The 26,972-nt window shown below is 41.6% G+C and overlaps 1 protein-coding gene across 2 annotated transcripts in view; it reads left to right on the top strand.

Moving 5' to 3' along the window:
* The window catches only part of Pde7b (phosphodiesterase 7B), a 316,705-nt gene that overhangs the window by 170,523 nt on the left and 119,210 nt on the right, over nucleotides 1–26,972 (top strand). The gene's annotated exons all lie outside the window — the stretch shown is intronic.

The raw sequence follows: 26,972 nt of genomic DNA, 5'->3' as shown, positions 1-26,972 counted from the left end.
GTCAAATTTTGAGTCTCAGACCCCAAGGGGAGAGTGTGAAACTGAACCCTCTTTCATGTCTATCCTACCCCTAACATTTCTTGTCCATAGTTAGAAATGTCTCTCTAGCACAGTGTTTCCCTTCAGTTGCTTTCTGCACTTCTTCCTGTAAAGTAAAAATGTAGCCTCCGAATTTTAACGATGCAACCTATGTAGTGTGCGCATCATGATCCCAGAACGGAGTGTAGTCTGCATGCCTTTTCAGTCCCTGCAAGATGACAAACTGGCCAGCCTCAGTTTCCTCTTTGAGGATTGATGAGTACCCCTACAGAGATGACGAAAACTCTCGGGTCATCTACAAGTGTGGAGATGATGACTCAGAAGGGCTTGTTCATGTCGTAAGAATGTGCTGTTTGGGATGGGATAGACGATTGGACCTTCACTGCGCTTCTAATGGGGAGCGGGAGTCGAGGGGGCTACAAAGATACCTTGGGACTCCGTAAATGACAAATGCCACAACTGATGGCTCGGTGCTCCCTTCCTCTGGGGAATCTGCTGATGAGTGTTTGGAAAGCAGTGGGTTTACTCGAGAACGCATATGAGTGTGCTCGTGCCTTCTAAGACCTAGCCATGCCTGTGCAGTGGAATCCTGACATGCCATCCCCGATGAGAGATAGGGCAGATGAGAAAGACTGACCAAAAATCATCTCCCTTTTTCTCCTGGGAATGGGCTGAGAATAAAAACGCCCCTGATTTTGTTTCAAATAACTTACGGCAGAAGGTTTTGTTTTTTGTGTTTTATGCTAAGTTGCCTAATAATTTATAAAGAATATTATTAAAAAGTAATGCTGGGGAGGTGTCTTGAGAAAGAAAGCCCAAGGTTGTTCTTTGGTAAACAATGAGTATTTGAGCACTTAGGACAGAGAAGCGAAGCACTCAGCCTGAGGTTTGTGTGGCATTTGCAAGATGGAAGCCAATGGAAATGGGTCTTGGTCAGAAGAAATGAGGTAATGGGAAAGTCATTCATATTTCATGGGAGCAGGGCAAGGAAAAGAGAGAAAGCCACCTAGGCAGAAAAGGCAAGCATGGCACTCCAACTGCTCTTACCCCTGGTCTGTGTCATTAAGTGAGATGATTAAAATTCGTATTTCAAAGGGCACCCTTTCATAAAACTCAGTCATGGCTCATCAGTGTGTCTGCGGGGAAAGGCATGCGTGGCTCTTGACATGCCACGCGAGCAAGTCCCACTTGTTCTTGACATGCCATGTGAGCGGGGTCCAACTCCTAAAAAGCTACCATCCTGAGCAAGCGGAGTTTGTAACTTTGAGGCTGCTTAGTCGTTTGAATTTTTCTGGCTGTTCAGAAAGAAGTTGGGTCTCTCAGTGGTCTCCACTGCTTCCTCCCTTGCTGCTTGCCACGGGAAGTGTCCAGCTGACCCCTGGAGGGAAAGCAGCACCCATCCCTATCCTCAACTGGCCTGGAATGGGGTGGGCTCTACGTAAACACCCTCCCCCAAATATCTGTCTGCTTCACCTGCCTTCCCATTTCCTCGGGGGTAGAAAAGTCTCACGGTTTCTGATGTGAGCCCAGACCCTCTTATCTATCAACACAAGGCCAAGATGATGGACCTGGAGATGAGCGGCATTCACCTTTCAAGCTGTCTGCTGTTCTCTGCAAAGACATAGTTTCCACCATTGGATCGCAGCAGCAGTAGCTTGGGTTGTTCTTAGCTACATATGGGGAATGGGGGAGATATGCAAGAGAGCAGCGAAACAAACTACATGACTCTCTCTCTCTCTCTCTCTCTCTCTCTCTCTCTCTCTCTCTCTCTCTCTCTCTCTCTCTCTCTCTCCACACTTAACCTCACACTCCACAGTCAATTTAAACTTGACAATATTATTAAGCAGCTCTGCTCATCAAGTGATGCCTGCCTCCAAGCCTTGCCCCATGCTTAGAAAGTCTTTCTTTGGTTCAGCCAAACTACAAAATCTAGTCAAACTACAAAATCCAGTTCAAGCAACCCTGCCCACCCCCACCCCCACATATTCCCAGATAGCAACTTTACTTCAGTGTTTAATATGTTACACACATTTTTCCTTGCTATTACTGAAAACAGGGGAACTAAATACTATACATTCTGTGTATATTTGGACTGCTTGTAATAACAGATGAGTAGGTTTCAATGTTTAAAAGACACGAAACTGTGGAAATTCTGAATTGCACCCATGGTCACTTTATAGGGCTCTCCAGAGAAGTGCCACCAGCTCCTAATTTGTTTAATGCAACCTCCAGAAGCCCCAGGATTCTTTCTCCCTTATGAAGGGCATCAATGTTTGCATTTATGCTTCTTTAGACAATATTAGAACTCTATTCTTTACAAGTGAAGTAGCAAAAAAAAATGTTTGAGGTGTTTTGTTAGGTAAAGGAAAGAATCAAAGTAAAGCTGAGAATACATAAGAACACGCACTCGTGAGACATCTAAGATGAAGTACACAAAAGTGCAAGCCACAGGAAGCAGGAGAGGGCAGGGAGGTGCCAGGAAGATGACAGGTCAGCGTGCCCTGGGTGGCTGTTCCAGGCAGCAGGCTGGAGGGAACTTTCATGAGATATGGGATGCACGGCTGTGTGGGGAGCGACCCTAAGCCGGGCATTGCCCAAAGCAAGAACAGCAATTGAATAACCGAACTGAGAAGGCCACTGCAGCTTGCTGACTTACACCTTATCATCTCATCATTTTGAGAGTCATCCCTGTGTTTTAGAAATGAGGCGAGTAGTTCAGAAAGGCTCAATGTTTGCTCCACAGCCCACCCGGAGCATGTTCCTAATAGTTTAACTGAGTCACAAAACTTTTACATGATCAGAGCAGATGGGTGTTCAGATTCGCACTCGAGGGGAGATGTGTCCTTAGTAACCTGGTGATGGGGCAAACGTGAGACCTCAGGATTCAAAATCTCGGTCAAACAAGTAACTGTCTCATTTGAAGTAAGTCAGCGCTGTGTCTTCTCTGCATTTTCCTACTATTTGGAGGGCATTAACGTTAGGTGGAAGCCTCAATACTGGGAAGGTGCAGAGAATGGTTCTCATTGGTCCTTAAAGCTTGCAGCACAGCCTGGAGAGCAGACACTGAAAACAGGAGTGAGGGTGGGTGGGAGGGTAGGGGTGAAAGGTGAACCAGTAGTTTCCCAAGTACTAGGGGTACAAATACCCCTAGAATCTTGATTCTAGCCATCAGCCAGTTTAAGTTCAGATGCCGCCAGCAGAACCTGTTCTTACTTGAGTAAATAATTTTACTTTGATATTCGATCACAGAACTGCAAACTCTTCATCCACTTACCTTTCTTTTGATGTCTTTAGTCTAAACTGCATATTGTATTTTGCCTTATTCATTGTGTTATTCTTTCAATAGCCTAAGGCTGCAGAAAATATGAAATAAAAAAGATATATATCATATATATGATATATATAAGATACAAATAAAGAAAAGTATAAAACAAAGAACACGACCATTTCCCTTTAGCTCTTGCCTGTCATGTACTTCAAGGAGAATACAAATATCAGAAATGTGCTTTATACTCTGAATATCAAATGTCAGACAGGAAAATCTGCAAAAGATTCTAATTCCAGAACTCTAAAATTTAAATTGACACTTGAAGTACCATTTTAAAAATCTCTGAAGTAGCAAGCATGACATAAATTATGTTGAAGAGTGAACATTTTGATCATTATAATTCAAGAAGCATTTATTGGATGCTTGGTGTATACCACGTATTGTGCTAGATAACACCGACTGAGTGATGAATCAAAGGTTTAATGAGGGAAGAATGGCAGCGCACTTATGAATCTGAGCTCTGTCTGCAGCTTCAGGGTGCAAACAAACCCTTGCTGGTTTAAACTTCTCTGTCCACTCAAAATATTGGCTGGAAATCTGGTGAAATAAAACACACTCCTAAAAATTCATATGCACTTTTCAAATGCTCATCATGGCTTCATGATTTCATTCAAAACAGAACAAATTGCTTTGAGAAAAGAATCAATTAGCCTCAACAGGGGATACACTGATATTAATTCAGGGCATTTCTCCAAGGCTACTGCCTGTAGATATTAGCCTATTAGCCTACATTCAGTCTGTGGCTTTACTGAATAACGTCATTGCTGATGCCATCCCTCCTTTAAACGGAACATAAAAGCAAGTCAAAACCAAAAGACAAGCCAGGCATGATGGATCATACTGTGATTTCAGCACTTGAAGGCAGAGACAGGAGAATTGCTATGAGTTTAAGGCCATCCTGGGCCACATAAGTCTCAGAACAACCTGAATTACAGAATGAGACCTTGTCTCACAAATAGATAGATAGATAGATAGATAGATAGATAGATAGATAGATAGATGTAAATAAAGATTTAAAAGAAAAGAGGTCTCACTTTGAACCAAACATATGTTTTTCTGAATGATAGACACCCAAATGTAAGACAATTTTCCCCAGTCCAGTTGGTTCCAAGTCCTTGAGAGAAGCTCAAGGGACAGGCTATAGTATGAAACTGAGATTTAAGCCTGTGTAAATCCTGCATACACACTGATGGGCTGTGTGATCTTGGGCAAGTTAACCCAATGGTATCTCAGTTTCACTTCTACAACAGGGAATAATATATGAATATATTCTTCGTGTAAGGTTATTGAGAGGATTAAATGAGCTAATGCCCCTAAATCAGTCTAGAACAACCTTAAATCAGCAGTTCTCAACCTGGGTTTTTGGAGTCACATATCAGATATTTACATTATGATTCACAGCAGTAGCAAAGTTATAGTTATGAGGTAGCAATGTAATAATTTTATGATTGAAGTCACCACACCATGAGGAGCTGTATTAATGGGTCATAGCATTAGGACGGCTGAAAATCACTGTCCTAAATGCGACTCCGTTCTTAGTAAATGGTGAATATAACATGTGCACACTGATGTTCTCTCCATGAGGCCTTCTCTCATGCCCTCTCGTCCCTCCGCTCAGTCACAGGGCCTTGGTCCAGCCCCATGAGTTCTAGCTGGAATCTTTCTGTTGCCTGTGACAATACATTTCGCACATCTTTTCTTCCCACTCTGATTTAGATCAGCCGTGTTAAGACCATAATTTCTGCACCCCTCTTCAAAATCCTCCAGCAATTTTTCCAGTGTCTTCAAAGAAGAATCTAGACCCTTTCATTCTGCATAGAGCTCCCCATTCTAGGGAACTACCTCTCTTTCCCAGGTTTGGTTGTCGTTGATGGCCTCTGAGCTTTCCTCTCAGTCAAGACAAGGATCCCACGGTCTCCTCTCTGCCTTCCACTCACTGTCCCTCAGCCTTAGAACGACATCCTTCCAAGTTCCCAGTCTCTCCCGTTCTCTGAGAATATTTCCACATCCTGGGCCCTTCAGAAAGCCTTCCTAAGATTAGTGAACGAAAATATGGTTGACTTTCTAGAGTTTCGGGTTTTGCACATGGGGATTCAGGGGACTCAAAATAATAATAACAGAAACACATCTGTACAGAACATAGACAGACTTTTTTGTCATTCCTTAAGTAGTCACGCGATAGCTATTTATACTTTGTTCCAGTATTGAGATTATAGATGAGCTGGAAGTGTCTGAGCTAAAGAATGGAGGAGGGTGTGCATAAGCCATGTGATAAAACTTAACCATTTTACCCAGATTGGATATACATGGGTTTTGGTGCCCACATGAAGTCCTAGAGCCCATTCATGTGAATAACCAATGATGTCTGTGGGCCTTCCTCTCCCAGATGATCACAGAAGTTTGTCATGTTGATTTCACAGACAAAACACTTTATTTTGTTATCGTTGGTGTACGTCTACTTCCTCCCCTCCTTGAGTCCCTGTTCTCTGACAGTCTAGAGAACATCCTATTTTCTTTGTACTCTCCCTACCATGTTTTTCTTGTCAGCCACTCAATACGTTTTGATATGCGAGAAATATTATCAGAAGGAATAAAATCATTTACACGCTGTCATTAAGCGCATGGCTGAGTACTTCTTCTCCAAGAACAGATAATTCAAGAAACATGAATTCGAGTTCTTCCTTTGAGTGGAATCGCTTTTAATATTCTATTCTTGCAAAGGATCAGGATTAGTCATTATAGCTTTTAAGAGAAAAGAATACACAAGAGTGAATTTCCAAATTCGAAATTAATGTGCGATGATACTTTGTTCTCCAAGAGACATTGTAATTCACTGATAATTACAAATTTTAAGCACAGATGCACATAAGTTCTAGGCACACTTTAAGACTTCTCAAATAACTGCTATGTTTAGGTATCTTGTGATACTGCACGTAAAGTTTTCAAAGCTGTTTTGGTTTGGGCTTTGCTTTTGTTTGTTTGTTTGTTTGTTTGTTTGTTTTTACAATCGCCCTCAGCGTATTTCCCAACACGGTTCCAAAGACAGGAAGTACTCTGTCAGAGTTTACCTGTCCCTACCAATGAGCTTTGGAGGCTGCGGAAGGGAGCTCTCCTCGTGTACCCCTGCTCTTTGCCTAGAACAGTCTCGTTTCCTCTCCCGTCTCCCTTCTAACTTTCCAGGAGCTCGGTTTAACTGCATGGGAGCACTGACTTTCACATCGGACTCATCTCTCAAAGGAAAACATTGGCAGCGTGGTTACAGAAACACAAAAAGCTCCTCGATAGTTTTTGACTCCCAGAAGCAACTGAAAGAGTGTGCTTTGTTCTAGTGTGTCCCATCCGCTGGCTTTGGCTGTCAGTGTACTTCACAGTAAACAGGATCCATCTCCCCCACCCCACCCCCGGTGAAAACAGCAGGCAAAGCTCACAGGCAGTACCAGTGATTCTATATGCCGTAGTCTACGATCTCACAGTGTTACTCCTTCCCCACTGCTCCGTCTCCGCGTTTCCATCATTTCTCTCTAGAACTGACACCAGCTCCGAAGATGCTGAGAGACCATTCCAAGAGAAGAGTGCCCAAGCTTTACCCCTACCCCAAATTTCTGCAAACTATAAGAATTTCAAACGCTCCCTTCAAAGTGTGTCTCAACCAAGGCCTGTCCGCAATATCTTGAACGTTTTGCACCTTTATCAGGGACACTCGGGTTCTGAGGGAGCTCTAGAGCCTGCAGATCCCATCTTATCATAACTGGCAAGATAACACTTAAAATCAGCTTCTATACAATTAGAAAAATATTTGACAAAGATGAAGTAGGACCTAGTGGCAGATGGCCCTGAGTCCAAGGGACAGACTTAATGCAGAACAAGAAAAGAAAAGGAAAGGGGGAAGGAGGGAAGGGAAAAGAAGGGGAGGGGAGGAAAGTGGAGGGGAGGAGAGGGGAGGAAGGGGAGGGGAGGGAAGAGAAGAAGAAGAAAATAAAAGGGAAAGAAAGTGCTAGAAAGGGAAAAACGAACAAAGTTCAACAGAGATTGGATGGTAACGGCTTGAACTTGGTAACAGAAACAGAGAGCTATAAGAGCCAAAATAAAACAAAATAAATAGGATACTGTCCCTGGAAAAAGAGTATAAATGTTTGGTTTAGGTATTAAACAGAAAAGATAAATAGTCACGGAGAAGGCAACAAGGTAGCCCATTTCTCTTTCAGCCAATCACAATGCAATAATGAAGCCGAAGAACAAGCTCCTCTCCCGTGTTTCCCTGAGTCTTTTTAGACGTCCCCAAGTACCTCACAGAACTGCTATACATCAGCGATAGGTACTTCAGAAAACCCAAAGACATCTACGGGGCCTATGAATAATTTATTCAAAAAATTCACAGAATTTGCTGAAGCAGATGATTTTTAAGGGATGGGCAAAGACGTAGACACAGAAAGCCCCGGGAAGGAAGTGAGGTTGGATTGCTGCACAGCACGGGGTTCAGATAGAAGGAAAGCAATCTGTACCACATACAGAAACAAAAGTGAGGCCGTCACCGTCACACACAACAGAGACTTCAGGTCTCCGTACTCAAGTGGAGAATGCGGTGGAGCCTGTTTCTCTGTCTCACCGAGTCGAATCTGGGTTAGTTCATCAGGTGTTGCACAAATACTGAAGCAGTTCTCGAGCCTGCGTGGAAAATAAGAACTGTCCAAGCTTTCTAATTAGCAGCATGGTGATCAGTCTCTTCTGATCAAATTATGTCTTGTAAATGCATACTTTCTACCACCTATGTCTGCAACTGAATGTTTCCAGCACATAAACACACACACACACACACACACACACACACACACGCATGCTCGCACGCGCGCACGCTCGCATGCTAAGTACCACTTTCTCCCCTCAGTCTCACGATACCGTTTCAGTCATCCCCACTGGATCTTTGGTATACAGCACAATATGTCCTAAGGCACACAAGATAAATAAAGCTCACGACTGTCTAGCAAGAGTATTTTATCTCCACTCTGCAATGATTGAGCTATCATTACTGTGATATTACATTACTATGGACTGAACCCTATTCCTGAATGTTGCTTACTCAAAACGCCTTCATTTACTTAGATTCCCAGGCATACATGGAACCCAAACCACCCCCCTCATACCTTGCTGACTGATTTCCACATTAAAAGGTGTGACTTTCTATCCAGTGCTCATTGAAACTGTGGTCATAAGTATGCAGTATCTTGTACTCTGGTCATATCTGTTACATTTTCATAATTTTAATATGTTCATTGGAAACTTCTGTGCTCTCATCCCTCCGTTCTGTGACCTCTGAGCACAAGAAACACTGAGAGAAGCAATCATGACTGCCTCATTCAGGATGGTTCAGGATGGCCTCTTCCTCATACGCTAGATGCTAGAACACTGATTTCCTTTGAACAGTGACCTACCCTTCTTTTCTTGGATCTGTGGCTAGTTTCCTGTAGAAGAAGGTATTCATATAAGACAAACTGATGTACAATCATGAGTTCTCCAAATGTGGAAGTTAGAAAGCAAATTCTTTCTGCCTTCATTTAGATGGAAGGGCCCAATTACTTGTTTTGATGGCACAGGTAAAATGTAAATAAACACCACTGAATGAAAAAAATTAGAGAGATTTTTAAATATTTCAAATCCTCCAAAAATATGCAATTTCCTCTGAGAGCACAGAATACAAAATAATGTTTTAATGTCATATGCAAATATTTAGCTTCTTGTGGAATACAATGGCCAAGAATCAAAGATGTACTCCCAACTTAGAAGAAATTGAGGTCAAATTGCTTTATAAGAGAAATTGGACTTTTCTTTTCTGAATGCCTTGACTGAATAATTATTTTGATAGCATGGTGCTATAATCCTGAAAACAGGAGGGGAAGAAGGAATTATGGCTTATTAGAGGATTAAGCTACATAGGCAACATGTGATATCAAAGTAGAATGACATAAGTTTTGTAAAACATAAACCAATAGTCTATGGAAACAAAATGAAGGGTCAGGAGCATTTTTCAACTAAATTTTAGTGGCTATCACATATCAGATACTTTATCTGGTTTTTTTAGGAAATTAAAACTCATGAACTAAGGACACTGAAGTAGATAGATAAATAGATAAGTGATAAATAGAAACAGAGAGGAAGGGTGAAATACATAGATGTGATATATGATATGCTAGAGTGAAGATGGAAAATCTATGACAACCATTGTCATGCAAGGGAGTGATTAATCCTGACTGTACAATGGGCAATCAGGATCAGAACAAAAGTCATTTTTCTGAGATGTTGCCTAAGGTAGGTTATATATCTGCAAATGAAGAAGAGATAGAAGACCAAAGCAGGAAAAAATAAAACAATAGGAACAGGTGCCAGAAATGCTGGGGAATGACAAATTGCCACATATAGGTTCTGTGAAGGATAGGATGCAGGTGAGATTAGAAAAGCAGGAAGCTGGTCTGCCAATAGCTTGACCTGTCTTCCTAAGAAGTATCTCATACAGGCAATGAGGAGCATTTACATAATTTCAGTGGGATGTGAGGAGACAAATTCCCGTGTTCTACCACTGTTGCAACAGTGGCCTGTGAAAAGCAAGGTTTGGGGTGTTGGGGTGTTGGGGTGCTAAGGAGTGTTTAACTGGCAAGTGTGACATTCAGTGACCATTTTCGTAGACATTAAGAAGTTTGACATGGTCAATATTTTGCCTTTTGTTCCCAAGCACTAATACTTTACAACACAACATGCACACACACACACACACACACACACACACACAGAGAGAGAGACACACGCACACAAGAAATACTGTCCAAATAATTCTGCTATGTGATACACTCATCCTGAATGCCTGAGTTCTTGATTCTTCCACCAACAGCTGAATGCTCATTTCCTCTTCAAATCCAAGACACTATTTGACTTTATCCCTCAAATCTAAGCAGAACCTGTTCCTCCTATCATATTTCTTGTTATATTTCTCCCTGTTTGGGGGTTGCCATTTAAAGACAGTATTTTTTTTAAAAGAACAATTCTTCGAAGGAAAGGTACCACAGAATGGATGACAAAGTACACGGTAGGAACAGGTCTAATTTTTTCATGTATGAGTTAGAGAAGATGGTATACTTGTAAACACATGTGTGTGGCCTAGGTACTCCATGAAAACTAGACATTGACTGGCCGCCTTCCGGAGTCACCCGGGAAGGCTTGTTCTATTCTGACTGGTAGAGCTGTGTCTTTAGAGTGGTTTTAAAAAAAAAATCTCCACAAAGTGTCATAAGGTTCTTAGGAAAAAAAATTAACACAAACTAAGAAAAGTTCAAAAAATGGTTAGGAATGCAGAGCGATCAACTAACTTGGATACACAATTTGGAGTGGAGGGTCAAGGGAAAGAAAAAGATTTCCAAGAGGCCAGATGACATGTAGGCTGGAGTACTTAGTTCTTGTGGAACTATTAAAAGTAAATAAGTGAAAAAAATATAGAGGTCTTTAAATTTTACAATGGACACGGGCCTTTAAAAGCATCTATTTAAACTACTCTATTTAAAATAAGGAAATTAAAAACCCACAGAGGTCACATAACATTCTCAGGGCTCCAGAACTGGCAACTCACTGCGCAGGGCCAATTCAAACTATTGATAAAACTGTACTGTAGATATGGTCAAACCCCCAAAGAGTCTCAGGTCCAGAGTGGCTCACAGTCTCTCTAAATGTAATCTAGTCCATCCTTTTTGCTGTCAATTACTTAATACCTCTGTGACTGCAAGTTGTGGTGTCTACCTGTGCATGAGCAGAGAGCATTATATGTGTACAGGCTGAGTATCACTAATATTAAAACCAGAAAGCAGCATGCTATCACAAGAGGAAAATTCCACACCTGACATCATGTCACAGTCAAAAGGAAACTACACAAGAAAAAATATTATACATTGACATTCATTCTATGTGTATAAGGACTATACAGAATGCAAATAAATCTCATGTTTAGACTTAGGTCCCATCCCCAGAGTGTTTCGTTCTGTGTATGCCAAGTATTCCAAATGCATTCTTTTAATCTAAAATCTAAAACACTTATACTCCTAAGAATTTCAGACAAGGAATACTCTAGTTCTCCATTTAAACATGCACATGTATTTATAGAAATAGAGAAAGAAGGAAAGAAAAAATGTATTTTTTTTCTTTTCAAACAGATTGAGGATGGAACTCAGTGGTAGACTGCTTGCTTAGCATGCCTGAGGCCCCAGGTCCAATACCTAGTACTGAAATTAAGAAGTCAGAGTTAGGTTATCAAATGTCTTGGCACATCCCACTCCCTCATTTTTTAAATTTTCCATCTAGACTGCTTGCCATATACTAATTGGGTAGCTATTCACCAGATCAACATATCAGGGGTGAAATAACCAGGATTATAAAAGTATAGGGGTTAGATATAAGGAAAAGAGACTGGAGTATAATCTGTTGGTTCCTTAGCCATCATAGGTCCTGTCCCCACTCCCTTGATAGTGCTGCTTCTTTCTACATTGTTACCTGGAAGCAGAGGTTCAGAAGTTTGGTCCAGACTAAACCAGAGTGTGATGGCTGGGGCAGTGTTGTTCTGGAGCTGATGAAACAGCTCAGTCATTAAACTACTTCCCTTTCAAGCAAAAAGATCTCTCAAAAACCCACAGGAAAAAGCTGGGAGCCATGGTGCATACTTGTAAGCCCAGCACTGGGGAGAGGTAAAGACAGGTGGGTTCATGGGGCTCACTGGCCAGCAAGACCAGTTCATTTGATAAGTTCTGTGACCCTGTGAGAGACCCTGCTTCAGAAAATAGAAGAGGTATTAGTGGTTGAAGAATGGTACCCAAGATTGTCCTCTGGCCCCTGTACAGTGCAAACATACACACATACCCAAAGATGTGAGTGTGTTAGTTTGTTTACCCATAAACCACTGTGGATTAACTTCTTGGGGATCCTTGTGCAAACAGCTCTTAGTATGTACCATGGGCTGTGGTCAATACTTTAGTAAAGGCTTAGCAACATTCAGACAAGATTTTTCAATCTGGAAAAGCCCATTCCTGACCACTTGTTTTTCTTTCTTGTTTCTCTAAGTTGTCTCTGGCCCTAAAGCAAAAAGGATAGCCTTTGGTGGGGACACTTTTCTCCTTCTTCCTTCTGAATCCTTCACCCTGTGCTGAAGTTTGCTTAGCTGTCGTCTACAGTACACCGTGCTCAGCCCTTCGGCCACTCAAATAAACTAATAGTAACACAACCAAAGTGCCTTCTCCCGCCTCATGCACAATGCGCTTTGTTCCGCTAAAAAAATGAGATCCTACTTTGAGTTACAGTGAAACTTTTTTTTGATGTTTAAAAAGAAATGACAGCGAGAGGCAAGCAGTGGTCAGAGCTTTCCGATGTTGTTCTTAATTATTTTTACTCATGCTCCCTGTACCCCTGGCACTAGCCAAAGCAGAAACAGTGAAAAGCCATAAAATATCCCATTCTCGAAGTATATTTGGCCTGACAGGAAACAGGAAATACCAGAAAAGATCACAAGAAAAGCTGTAATCATAAGATTTCTAGCCTAATTCTTTTGACGTCAGCAGTTTGGATAAGTCAGATAAGCCATCGCAAGCATCCGTGGCTCCAGAGTGCCAACCCAAATATGCGAAGGGCATCTTCAACCCTTTTGAACTCTCACATTGTTGTTTAGCCCCTGCTCTCCTCTTTCCCCGAGAAGCATATCCTGAAATTGTGAGTTATGGAGTTAGTGTCAACATTAAGGTATTCAAAGACATTACACAGAGCTTCTAAATTGGTCCTATGGCCAATTCGTCTTGCTTGGTGTATTATAAACTCTGGATGGAACTGACTGTTTATAAGACATAAGAAAAGTCTGGTTCATCTCAAAAGGAGTTTGCTTCCTAAACTTTAGCTTTCCCGATCTTTGCAATGAATCTGCGGCTATGAAACATGCCCCGTTAAAACGCTAAAACGAGACAGTACTAAACCCACGTGATTTCGCGGCATCTTTATTATTTTCACCTCTCTTTGGCTGCTGCCTATTTTAACTCCCTAGCACAACAAATCAATGGGCTGGCTAAATACCAATTAGGCAGATACTCATTCCTCAAGAGTGTTCTTAACTTCAGAACCAGAACTGTGGGACTCAGCCATTATATAGTCCACAGAAGGGCCGAAGCTTATGCATGGGCTATTCAAGTGACAAGGTAAGAGTTTAAATCATAATAATAATAATAATAATAATAATAATAATAATAAAGGGCTGGGAATGTTGCTCAAGGGAAACACATTTTCCTAGTATGTGTAACACTCTCTCCTTGATCCCTAACATTGAAAATAAAATGTCACATGCAAATGTTGACTAAAAAAGAAACTATTTGCACCATATCTACCTAGTTCCAAAAACGGTCATAAGCTTATAAAAGCTCATGCAAAGTCATAACAGCATTGTAGCAGGGTGTATCGAAGCCCTATAGAAAGGGGGAGGGAAGGCAAACAACTATGAGACAGGATTAAGGACAGCTGACATCTGAACTTCTTAGCAGGCAGGACAAAGGGGAGACAGAAATGATGACAGCATCCATGATCCTCAGGAAGAAAAACATTTTTCCTGGCTTTGAGCGTGTGGAACAGTTTTTGATGAGGGCTCTTTGTATGGTAATGGAGGGTGTCCTTCGAAGGAATGTAAGCAGATATTTAGGTGTGCCACTTCCCACCTGGGAAGTGTTTTATGGACCACACAGTGTGGCTACTGAGAGAACGCTGACCCCAGGTTATGACTTTGGGCTGCTGTGACACACGGGTTCAAGACTGTGTACATGATTTAGAAGAGACAAAAGAATTGCAACCATATGCATCTGTGAAGTCAGAGTGCAGTCCCCCTGAATGCCCAACTCAGGGAGCTCTGTGAACCCCATTGTGGGCATACTTGACATAATTTTCAAAAAGAAAAACTCGGCAGAAAATGCCCTCGATAACTTTATATTTGCCTTTGGTCTGGGGCAGAATTTAGCTGTATACATATGTTGTTAAGTAATTTACATATGTTGTTAAGTAATTTACAGATGAGTCCTGAGTCTTTCCCTGGTACTCTACCCAATACTCTTTATCTTGAGGACAAGCATAGGGTCCTTTGCTTCTGAAATCTCCTCAGTACAGCAGATACTCAAAGTTCAGAGTAAACAGAACACATCGAAATGCAGTTTTCATTTTTCTTGAGCCCATTTGTCATTAAACTTTGCCTAATGCTCTGTTCAATTAAAAAACTATTAATAATTAATTAACCCAATGTTTCCCAAAACGTTAGAAATAACGTATTGTGTAGATTCGAAGATAAATACTACACCGAATGTAACACGGTAAGTATGGAAACAAGAAGACTTGTTTCTATGCAGCACATAAATGGCCAGCAATTGGGTACTCAGGGCATCAGGAGCTGTAGACCAGACATCTTCAACAGCCTCACTTCCAAGTCAGCCTGCAGAGGAAGCACAGCAGTGTGGCATGGGCAAGGGGTGGGACTAATGAACCAGGTTAACTACAGGAAGAAAACTAGACTCTTGCCTTGTTTAAGTAAAATATACCAGACATGAACCCTGCCATACTGAAAACACACAAAGAAATTTGATTGAGCAAAATAACCACTTTCTAAAGTGAACAACAGAGAACAGAAAAGAAAAAGACTAGACAAAGCCAAAGATCCCCCAAAGAGTGAGAGGAAAGGAGAAGAAGGAAGAATCTAGAAGGTACCAGCAAAATTTGTTACATATTATTGTGCACCCTAAGCGTCTTAAAACTGAGTCCCTGGCAGCTCCCCAAAGTGGAAGTGATGCCGGGCTATCAACTGCTGAATTGTTTGCCCTTTTCTGCAACCTGTAGCCCAGATGTATGCAGAGGCAAGCATGCCACATACTCACCACTGTGCAATAACTCTTAATTGGGTTCATGTGCTTCAAGGCCCATGAGGTTCTTTCTTGGATTGAGATGGTTTGCAGTTGCCCTGCAAAGTGGAAAAGTCAGAGCAACTGGGGGCCCTCACTTTTCAGGAAGCCCTCCATCCTGTGCTTGTGGGAAATAGACTCAGCTTGTCTGCATTTGTGCCTCTCCACTTCATTTTCTTCTTATGAAAAATCAGTAACCTCTTACTTGCTTGGCACCAGCCATTGGTGTATCCCGGGGGACCCTTCTCTTTCTAGTTGTTCTCTGGTCCTCTCTTCTCCACAAGGCAGATAACAGTGTGCGCAGGAGATGGCTTGGTGGGTGAAGCTGCATAAGCTTGAGAAGATGAGTATGCATCCCCATCGTGCATGTAGAGCCAGTCGTGGTAGCGTGAGTCTGTGGTCCCCACGCTACTGCGTGAGAGATGGGAAGGGAGACAGAACACACACAAGCTCACAGGCCAACTGCCCAGGTCCATCTAAGAGTGAGAAAGAAAAGGAGCCTGAGCCGGTCCTCTGACCTTCACACACACACACACACACACACAAACACACACACACATACACGCACGCACGCACGCATATGCACAATCATTTTTTTTTTAAGATAGGCAAAGGGCCAGGTTTGTGGCTCAGTGGTAGAGCCTTTGCCTAGCGTGTATGAGTCTCTAGGTTCAATCTCCAAAACTGCAAGAAAAATAAAATGGTTAATAGCAAGCAGTGCGGCCTATAGGGGTTAATTCAGACAATTCATATGAAGAACACAGGATCAGTGCATGGCAAGCCCTCCATGAGTGCTAATGATCATTACCCCACACTGTCTTTATTTCTCATAATTACCCGGAAGTACGTAATCGCTGTTAGCTTACTGTAAAAACGAACACCCAGTTTGCATCTCCTTCTCCAAGCTTCGCTGTTACGAATCATAGAGGAAAGAAAAGTCATAGAACAGAATTCCAGCTGAATTATATTTGCAATTTCAGTAGTAAATATTGAAAAATGACTGTTACTTCTAATTTTTTCATTACGTTTTCACCTGTCATGAATCCATGTGTGCAGAGAGAGTTTTCATACTTAACATCACACAACTGTCAAAACGTTCTAGAGGAGTCAGGGTGGGGCCACAAAGTTGAAGTTTTGCTGGGTCAAATTACAAGCAAGGGTATTCTTAAAAGTGCATGGAATTGGTCCCTAATGTGTGGCCAACTAAATCCTTTGTTAAACTAAATTAAAAATGAGAGGCTTGTGTTCTTGTTTTTGAGTAGTCAGTTATTCATAACAGTAACGGACACTTAATGTCAAAACATTATTTAACAGTCACAAAGGGAGATTTGCTTTAGCCCTCAGATTACCATTTAGTTGAGACAATAGCCACTTAAGACTTATTAATACAAAAACCCAGTTCGCAGCACGCTACCATTAGAATTCCAACCGCAGCTTTATAGGAATTAAGATTGATCACTGTTGGCGAGCAGTGAGACTCTGCAAAGCACAGCATCGGGAGAAACTTCTCTGTAACCAGGGATTTGGTAAGGAGATCAACACAGTATCGTGTGTCCTCGTGGGCCTGGCAGGGGGCAATGCTTTCTAGACATTCTTTTTAAAAAAGACCATTGAATTTCCTCAGGAGACTTCAGAGTTTGGATGCTCTTAAATTGTGAACAAGGAATGCGCTGAAAAGAGAACATCTGCTCTCCCAGAAACATACCTAAACAAGGATGAAAATATTCAGATATTCAGGATAGACGGCATAGTTTCCAGACAAAGACCCTGCCATCTTTCTAGGTCTATTTCCCAGAAAATCAGCAGGCTAGACATGCTAATAAAATATCTAGCCAATTGCCTTTAGGGAATTAGAACTAGAAACTTATTCCAGCGCTCTACGCACGTATCACAGTTCAGTGACCCAGGGTCGTGGTACTCCACAGTCCTAGGCAATGGTGAGTTCAGGAGGCCAGTATCTCTCACATCCTAGCAGCATGAGTATGTACATGAGCATCTTGTTCTGTAAAGCGTGTGCACTGGGGAAAGCTAGTAAAGAGGGATGAAGAATGAGGAGACTTTAGCAGGTGGTACTTCACCACATTCAGGAAGAAAAACCATGCACTCGCTCTGTTTTCTGAGAATGGCTACTGGACCAAAGGAGTTCCACTAAGGATACTAACTAATCCAAAAGAAAAAAAATTGATTTTTATACCAAACAGTTTAATCAAAAATGAGGTTTGTAGGTTCTACTATGGGAATATCTGAAGACTGGAAAACTAGCTACCTTTGAAGGCACTATTTAAATACACACGATTCATTTTTAGCCACATGAATTATGAATAAGCCGTTCTGAGTAGACGTTCAGCATGAGCAGACTCGACATGTCACAGTGACCTGTAGTTGGGACCAGCGTGGTCATCAGTAACATTACAGGGGAGGAGTTCAGAGTGACTTGATTCTGAGGCAGAGAGAAGCGAGAAGAATGAATGCAGACTGCAGGCTGGCCCTAGTCACTCCATGGTTTCCCGTGCCATTAAACAGAATTAATCAAACCCCAGGCACCGAGGCCAAAGGCACCACCCTACTTGCTATGCAGATGTAAACTTTCCTTCTCTCCTCATGAGAGCCAGCCAAACTGGGGGCTGTGAAGACCTGAGCCAGGGTGGAACCCTTCCAGAAAGTTACTGTCACCTAAACAGAGCCCACTTTTGATTTGAATCGCAGGATGACGACTTTGGCATAGGGGCAGGGGTTTTGCCACATTTGAGCAGGAAAAGCCTAGGTTGCAGACATAAATTTCTCAGTTTTAATTGTGCAGATTCCAAGAACGCGGGAGCTAGTTGAATGCTAACGTGGCAGTTGCTTGCTTATTCTTCCCCCAGAATTATGCTGGTTGGTTCAGCTCACAGTTTCACATCCTCACCTTCTCATTGTTGAAATAAATGGGTCATGGTCCCAGTAAATGGTGCATAGCCCTACATCTTCCTTAATAAAAACAGCAGTGGCTGTGGCGGAGGTACAAACATTGAATATCAACTACTGAAATACTTAGTGCCGTAAGTCTATAAGTCCTGATGCCAAGCATACAGAGGGATAAGAAGAAATATAAACTCTATCTGCCCCTTAGAAAATTATGATCCAGTCAGGCAAGTGGTGGTGCATGCCTTAATCCCAGCACATGGGAGGCAGGGCAGGCAGATCTCAGAGAGTTTGAGGCCAGCCTGGTCTACAAGAGCTAGTTCCAGGACAGGCTCCAAAGCTACAGAGAAACCCGGTCTCGAATTAAAAAAATAGAAAAGAAAATGATGATCCTGCTTAGAGCTGTGGAATTGATCATGAGCTACTAAACAGCAGTTCAAACCCATATGCTCTCACCTAGAAAATGAAACTGAAATATTATAAACATATACACCATAACCAAAGTAAATAATTATTTTAAATTTCATTCATAAAGTTGATGTCCAATCCATTCCTAATTCTTCCTCAACCTGGTAGCTGACTTGCAGTGCCTTTTCCGCTAAAAAATAATGGTTATTTATCAATCAGGGTATAACCCTAGGTCTTCATTCTGTCTCTGACATTATGGCTGGGAAAGGAACAAATTCTTTGTGCTTGCATTCTGTTACATCACTTTTCCCTCCTTCTGCTTCCTTCTCCAGTTGCTTTGAAGTCTCTCTCCTCTTCGCTGCCCACTAAAATAAACACAGTGTGGGCAGTGAATAGAGTTCAGTGCTAGTGCACTTGCCCAAAAAGCGCAGGCCCTAGGTTCTGCCCCATTGTCGCATTAAAAACACAGGGAAGTCTATATGCGTACATAAACAGGCAAGTTACTTTAGATACTGGCTTATGGAAAAGGATACAAAAAATAAAATCACGTCATTAGCAGGCTATAAATTCTACATATAAAGTATAAATCATAAGGAAATCTGAATTGTGGGGATAGAAACACATTTACTGGAATAAATTCCATGAAATGGCCATTTAGAGTGTGCGCAGAGCTTTAACATATATATTGCCTCTTTCAATTCCAATAAGAACCCACTGACGTAGGTACGGAATTTCTGCACTGCCTCACAAATGGGAAACTGAGGCCCAGATTGCCTCAGTGACTTGTCCCTGATCGCGAATAAGTAAAATATTAAATGAGGTTTGCACAAAGCCTGCCAGACCCTGTGCTAAGCAAATTTCAGATTTTATCACAACACGGCCAAGCTGGTGTTCTCCTGTGGCCCCTGCTTCTCACGTATGTGTATCATTTAATACAGTCTATTTACTTTTCTCAAGCCCCTTGAGTTGCTTTGGCTGCTCTTTCAGGGGAAGCCTTGGTAGGAGAATTATCCTAGCGTGTCCTGGAACACTGCCATGCATGGTTGCTGCCGCATAAGAAAGGTTCAGTGAGTATTTGGCGAGCGACACAAATGGTACAAAGTTGATGGCCACCCTCTGCTTTACGTTACTCTTGGGTAAACTGAGGTACTAATTTGTAACGTGATAAGGAACTTTTGTTTGTGATGAATCAACTTTAGTGTTAGTGGCCTTGTTGGCGAAACTTGTCTAATCTGATTTTTTTGTTCATAAATCCAAAAGCTACCTACCTGGCTCTCTACTTGTAGAGGACCAACCTAGAGACAACTTGCTCTGAAGGCAAGGAGTCAGAAATGGCCACTTGGGCAGGCCCTTAGTATTGTCACATGGGGGTCTTCTTCATTGAGCCCTCTTTTCTCTGTACATTTGTAAATTCTAGAGTGAGTCTTGTTTGATCCCCTTGGTCCACTCTTACCCGTTCCTCAACCATCCTGTATGGTCATCTCCACTTTGCAGTAGGAACCTCGACCATCAATTCCGTAGTCAAGGTAACAATCCACTCTGTTCCTTTCTTCCTTCCAGTAGCTCATAAAGCATTGCTTCCAATGCTTTCTCTTAATGTCTCTCTTTCTAAGAGAGATTTCACCATTCACTCATCATCATACTTGTAAATACATATTTTTTTAAATATCTGTTCCCCGCCCCCCACAAAGTACTGTAAGTCCCCAGGAGAAACAACAGCATGACTGTGCCATGCGTGACCCACCCATAGTAGGTTATCAACACTTTGTAAGCAAATCAGCAAATGCAGGCAACAGATTTCAGTGGTTCGCTGACTGACTGGGATGGCACGTGGTCCTGTGTGTGCCTCACCCACACCAGCCGAAGCACCACAGAGCATCAACCCCTACAAGCCTGTGGGAGAGGCACCTGATTGAACCCATTTGGCATCAGGAGTACGTAACAGCAGTCACCTGGGACCGCGACTTAAAACCTAGGCTTGTTCACTTTTGGGGGGGGGGGGAATATAAATACATGATATAAATACACGATAAACTGTTCCCCTTTCTCCTTGTCTTCAAGGATAGGCAGAAAAGCTCATTCAATGGAACAATTACATAACAAAGCCCCCTTCAAAGCTGTCGCAGGAGTAGGAGATGTGACAGAATGAATTTATCATGCTTGGTCATATGAGAAGTCGTCCTCCTGTCTATGAGTATCATGCTTGATTTGATGGCTCTACAAGTCCGTTGTCCTGTTGTAGTCCGTGGTGAGCTGATGCTATGGCGGGGGTGTTCTAGAAGCATCACACTTATCCCACGGTTCCCAGAACTCTGTCTTCTTGGCTTCACTTTCATCTCCCAGTTCTGTTTCAAATTGTCCCAGCCCTGTACTTGCTCTGAGACCACACATGGCTTTCCAAAAGAACCAATCTAAACCCAAACAGCAAAGAAGAAATCTAGAGTGTACTGCTGTACACTAAGTGATTTTAAATGGAATAATTAAACAGATCAGATTTGGTTGTATGCTGTGATATTCTCATCTACCTATTCTAGTCTCTATTTTTAAAGTCATCTGACTAAACATAAATTTCCACAAGATGGATTTCTCCAGAATAGCATTTATCATCACACAATGAAGATTTTAGACTTGAAGCTGTCACTCTATCTCTTCATCAGTCCCTGGTAACGATATGAAGATAGTATTTTCTCCTTGTGATCTTCAGAGTTTTGTCTGGGGGGTTCATCTGATCATCAAATTCTCACATCACTGCCAATAGCTGCCTCAAAGAGTTTCACATTCCAGTGGTTTCCATAATATTGTATCTTTCTGTAGATCTACCCGTCGTCTATCTATCTATCTATCTATCTATCTATCTATCTATCTATCTATCATCTATCATCTATCATCTATCTATCTATCTATCATCTATCTATTGTCTATCTATCTATCTGTCTGTCTGTCTATCTATCTATCTACCTACCTCTCCTCCTCCTTCTTAAAAGTTTTATCCAAGCATGTCCATATGTTGTTCTTTCCTGATTTCATAAACGGTACAGCCAGTCCTGGGACTCTGCCCCACAGCAGCACAAAGACGCAAAAGACGCGACCCATGTTTCAATACATGGAAATATGGCTCCCCAAGATGACCATTTACCCCTCAGAGCACAGGGCTCATTTGTTTACATGGGTTTGCTCATTTAAGCCCCAGAGGAAGTGGAAGACGTGGGAAACTTCTACTCTCAGCCCTAAACAGAAGTCAAACTTGCTGTTTTTTATAATACATCTTCTGACACTCTCCATAAATTATGAGGCACTTAAAGCCCTTAAAGAATATGACACTTAGGGCAAATTAATGGACTAGAAATGACATGAGTGACCAAGACTACTTCTACTGTGCAGTTACAAACCAGCTCTGGAAACATACCTAAAGCAAAAAGGAATGCTTTTAATTCATCAAGTATGGGATATATTGTTATATAAAATACCCATGACAAAATGTCTTTAAAATTAAAAAAACTATACAGTGTCACTTAGCAACCAAAGCAGAAGAGGTGGGAGAAAGAACACGAAGCTCAAATAGAGAGGTGAAAATTCTGGTCACGTTTCTGTCAAGGACCTCCTAAGGGTATGTTTCCTGTTAGACAGTTTTTAATCTGTCAGAATTGCTTCACAAGAGGGAATATGTCTTCCTTCTTCATTTATAGAAACATTCTAGGGAACAAAGAGAGGAATGTGTAGAAAACTTTCACAGTAACCTTTCTTTACAGTAGAATTTTATGAATTATCCCCCCAAAGTAAATCCCAGTTCTAAGACAGACCTGACCAAGTTCCTTTTCGTTACATCGTTGTTTCTCAGAGCTCCCAATCTCATTTTATGAGACCTTAGGAAGTCCTGACACCCAGAGTCTGGGAGTCCATGAATGGAAAGTGAAACAATGTTTAAATTCTGAAGCCTCAGACATAGAGGGCTTGGATTTAAAACTCGGATAGCAACATGTAAGGGACACTGTACATAAAGGACACCTGCAATTAGAGTACATGACTTGCTTAGCAAGCATGTGTTTGTATCTGTACGTATGTGTCTGTGTATGTGTCTGTGTATGTGTCTGTGTCTGTGTGTATATCTGTATGTGTGTGTTTCCATGTGTGTACGTCTGTTTGTGTGTATATATGTGTGTTGTGTGTATATCTGTGTGTGTGTGTTTCTATGTGTGTGTCTATGTTTGTGTGTGTATATGTGTGTGTATGTGTGTGTCTGTGTGTTTGTGTCTATCTCTGTGTGTATCTGTGTGTTTCTATGTGTCTGTGTCTATGTGTGTGTGTATGTGGGTGTGTCTGTGTGTATCTGTATGTCTATGTATATGTCTATGTGTGTCTGTATGTATGTGTCTGCGTGTGTGTTTGTGTCTATCTGTGTGTGTGTATCTGTGTGTGTGTATCGGTGTGTGTGTCTGACTCCCCATGGCTGGGATTATAGACATGTGTCCTCCAGCATTCCCAGCTTTGTACATGGATGCAAACTCGGGTCCTCACACCTACGCAGCAAGCATTTTACTACCCGAGCCAACTCTTTAGCTTTGCAATTTTTGGTAACTCTTTGTTTAGTTTGGTTTGGGATTCCATTTCACTTATTATAGGTGTGATTTTTTTTTTTTTTTTTTTTTTTTTTTTTTTTTTTTTTTTTTTTTTTTACTTTCTGGTCACATCAGTTGGGATGTGGCTTCATGTCTAAGCAAGGACAGTATTTTTCAAGTGGCTGGAAAGCAGCTGCCAAATACTTCCCCCACACAGGGCCCTGTCTTTTGTTTTGTTTTGTTTTCAACACCTTATGGGACCACTAATTGGAGTTTGCATATTCAACTGCCAAATAGCAGGCATTCCTTTGAAATGAGTAGAGCACACACTTCCCTTCAGAGTCAATGAAAAGAGGAGGCCTGGAAGGGCCAGGGTAACAGACAATGATCCAGGGAATAAAGAAGGAATTCACTTACAGTTCTTTTATTTTCTCCAGAGGGAAAAATTGCAATGCATTCTGATGGGAAAGTGTGTTCGTGATTTTAACCCTAAAAGCCATGCAGTCTTTAGGTGCCCCATCCTATGAAGCCACACCGCCAGGGTGAAGCAGCTGAGAAGGAACCAGAAGATGCCTCTTGGGGACAGAGGGGGGGAGCAGAGGACAGAGAGCCACATGTTCTCTCTGTGCAGGGATTCAGTCTGCTTCCCTGGGACCACACGTGTGGAATACAGACATGTGAGATTTCACCATGAAATCTAGGGAGGAATTTATAAAACAGTAAGGAGTATGTCTGCAGACAGAGAATCCCCAGGTCTTCCCTCAGAAATGCAAGTCGGGTATAATTTAAATTTTTAATGGGAATGTGCAATTTTGTAAGCAATCAAGGCAACAACAAGAAATGCATTACCTGTCACAAATGGTTAAAATTAATAGTTCATTAAAATAAACTCAGTCTTCCAATAATCATTTCCAGCATTTTGGAAGACTTAGTTCTATAACATATAGTTATAAAATACAAAAGATTATTTTTTTATTTTATTTGTTCTCTTGCTCTCTCTCCTCCACCCTAGTACCGGGAATTGAATCAGGGTTTCCTGTGTGGTAGGTCCCTAATCTTCCACCGAACTAGCATTCCCAGCCTTGATATTTTTTAAAAATTTGTATGTTAAAAATCAAAATATCTCCACCAAGAGAGAACTCAAAAGATTAATAGTCTTGATAAGAAAAAAAATCCAGAAATGAACATTTGGGAATTGAGTGGCAAATAAGATACTTAAATGATCCACTGTAGGATTGGAGAGTAACTACACTGTTAAAGGCACTTTCTGTTCTCACAAAAGATCATCCACCTTGGGTGGCTCCAACCATAACTCTCTTTCTAGGAGATCTACTGCCCTCTTCTGGCTTCTGAGGGCACCTGCACACACATGGTGCACATACAGATGAACAGACACATGCAGATACATAAATAAAAATGAATATATTTAGTGGAGTACAGCTGCAAACCCCTTTAATCCCAGTATGCAAAAGGCAGAAGCAGGCAGATCTCTACGAGTTTGAGACCAGCCCAGTCTACATAGGGAATTAGGGCCAATCAGGGCTACATAGTGAGATTCTGTTTCAAAGCCAATTAACTTTAAGAGATCAGGTAAAAAAGTAGTATATCATTTTTCATCTATGTTTATCTACCCTCCTATCTATATTTAATCTTCAAATAAAAAGATAATTTTCAAAAAAAAGCAAATCAAAATGAAAATGTGCATAAAACATCATCAAACTTAAAGGATATTAAGCAGATAAGTCCCAAAAGTGCCCCATAGGTCAATTTTTCTGAGCATAAAGATATAAGGTGCCAGGCAAAGAGCTATCAATCTCATATGCACACTGTAGAAGTTTAAATGAGAATGCCCCCATAGAGCCACATGTTTCAATGCTTGGTCCCCAGCTGGTAGAACTGTCGGGGAAGGATCAGGAGGTGTGGTCTTGTTGGAAAAGGTGTGACAATAGGGATGGGTTACGGAGTTACAAAAGCCCAAGCTATTCCTATTTAGCCCTCTCTGCCCCGTGGTACTTGTGGATGAGATATAAGCTCTGGGCCACTGCTTCAGCACTATGCCTGCTTGCCTACTGCCAAATTTCCTACCACAGTCGGCATGGACCCGCCTCTGAAACTGTAAACCCCCATTAAATGCTTTCTTCTCTAAGTTGCCTTGGTCACGGTACTTTGTCACAGTCATAGCAAAGTAGCTAAGAAACATAGTTGATTTACTCTTCAGCTTATCTATTTATTTAATGGTGGCGTTGTGCTGTATGTAGGTCAGAGAACAAGATATGGGAGTCTGTTTTCTCCTCCTACAACGTGAGTCCCAGGAGTTAAACTCATAAGTATCATAGAAAATGTCTTAACCCACTGAGCCATCTCACCAGCCCAGCACATTATATTTTAAAGAACGAAAGCCTAAGAGACCAAAAGCAACCTTGCTTTTTAAAACGAATGTACAAAACAGCGAAAACCAAGTAGTAAGTATAAGTTTGACACGATATGAAGAATGTAACTTAGAGTAGACTGAGTCCTTAAATCTCTTTTGAATAGGAACAACCATCACATCTGAGGGAGAAGAGACAGGTAGTCCTAAGGCCAAATGGCTGGGATTTTGCAGGAGTACCTAATCAGACTATTAATCTCCCTACGTATCTATCCCCTGTGCATTCAAACCTACATTCTTTCATAGCTCATATGCTGATATTTATGTGCAACAATCAATACTGCAAATCAGATCTCCTGGGCGAAATTTTTGAGAGAAAAAAATATTAATTAAACTTGAACTTACTTTTAAAAATATCAGTTCTTGACTTGGGTAGGACAACATTTAAATGTGCATTTATCCCTTAGTGTGTTCTCTTAGATTTTTTTTTTCTTTTTTCTTTTTTTTTTTGGTTTTTCGAGACAGGGTTTCTCTGCAGCTTTTTTGGAGCCTGTCCTGGAACTAGCTCTTGTAGACCAGGCTGGCCTCAAACTCACAGAGATCCGCCTGCCTCTGCCTCCCGAGTGCTGGGATTAAAGGCTTGCGCCACCACCGCCCGGCTAGATTTTTTTTTTTTTAAAGAAATTTTGTGTATAGTTCGTGTTAGTAAAATGCACACTGATCATTGAGAATCCCACTCTGATTTCCTTTATTGCGCATCACTAGCCTAAATCAGCACACAGTTTGACTTCCCTGCATAATGGTAATCCCTGAATCCTAAAGTTCAGAATTAGAGAAAATCTAAAGTCAGTAGAAAACAAGTTCTTTTGACTTACATAGGGATCAAGCCCAAACTGTTGCCCAAAGTGAACAATTGAAATTCCTGTTGAGGTTTCTAGAAGTCTCCACCACCCCCTCAAGCGTCCTGCTTTTCACACAACTCAGCACTTCCAAACCAAGCCAGAATGAGGAGCCCTGAGATCCCTGTGGTCAGCCATTTCCCAAGTATTCCAAACCCACGCCTGGACCAGGACACTCCAGGAATCTCATCAGAGCCTTGACCCCAGGAGATTTCTAGTTCCATTTCCAAACCATAGAGGTTTGGAAAAGACCTCCTTGAACCTTCGAACCACCCCCCTTGACTTGTTCAAGCTGTATGGCAGCTTCAAATGCTCACCTAAGACCATGGACATGTTTTACTATACTGCAAAGCTAATGGACATCATAAGAAACTTGGCTGGGGCCAGTCAATATGGTTCAGTTTAACAACCTAATAAATATATTGGAATAAGCAGTGAAAACAAAATCACAAAGACTTCCTTGTAGCTTGGCTGTGGAGTTTCTTCAGCCAACCTCAGCCTTCACCTCAGCGATGCACAGAGTTCAGAACC

Source organism: Arvicola amphibius, chromosome 8 (assembly GCF_903992535.2).
Source record: "Arvicola amphibius chromosome 8, mArvAmp1.2, whole genome shotgun sequence".
NCBI classification, from domain to species: domain Eukaryota; kingdom Metazoa; phylum Chordata; class Mammalia; order Rodentia; family Cricetidae; genus Arvicola; species Arvicola amphibius.
Note: the sequence above shows the minus strand (reverse complement) of the source record. Positions and strands in the feature narration are given on the sequence as shown.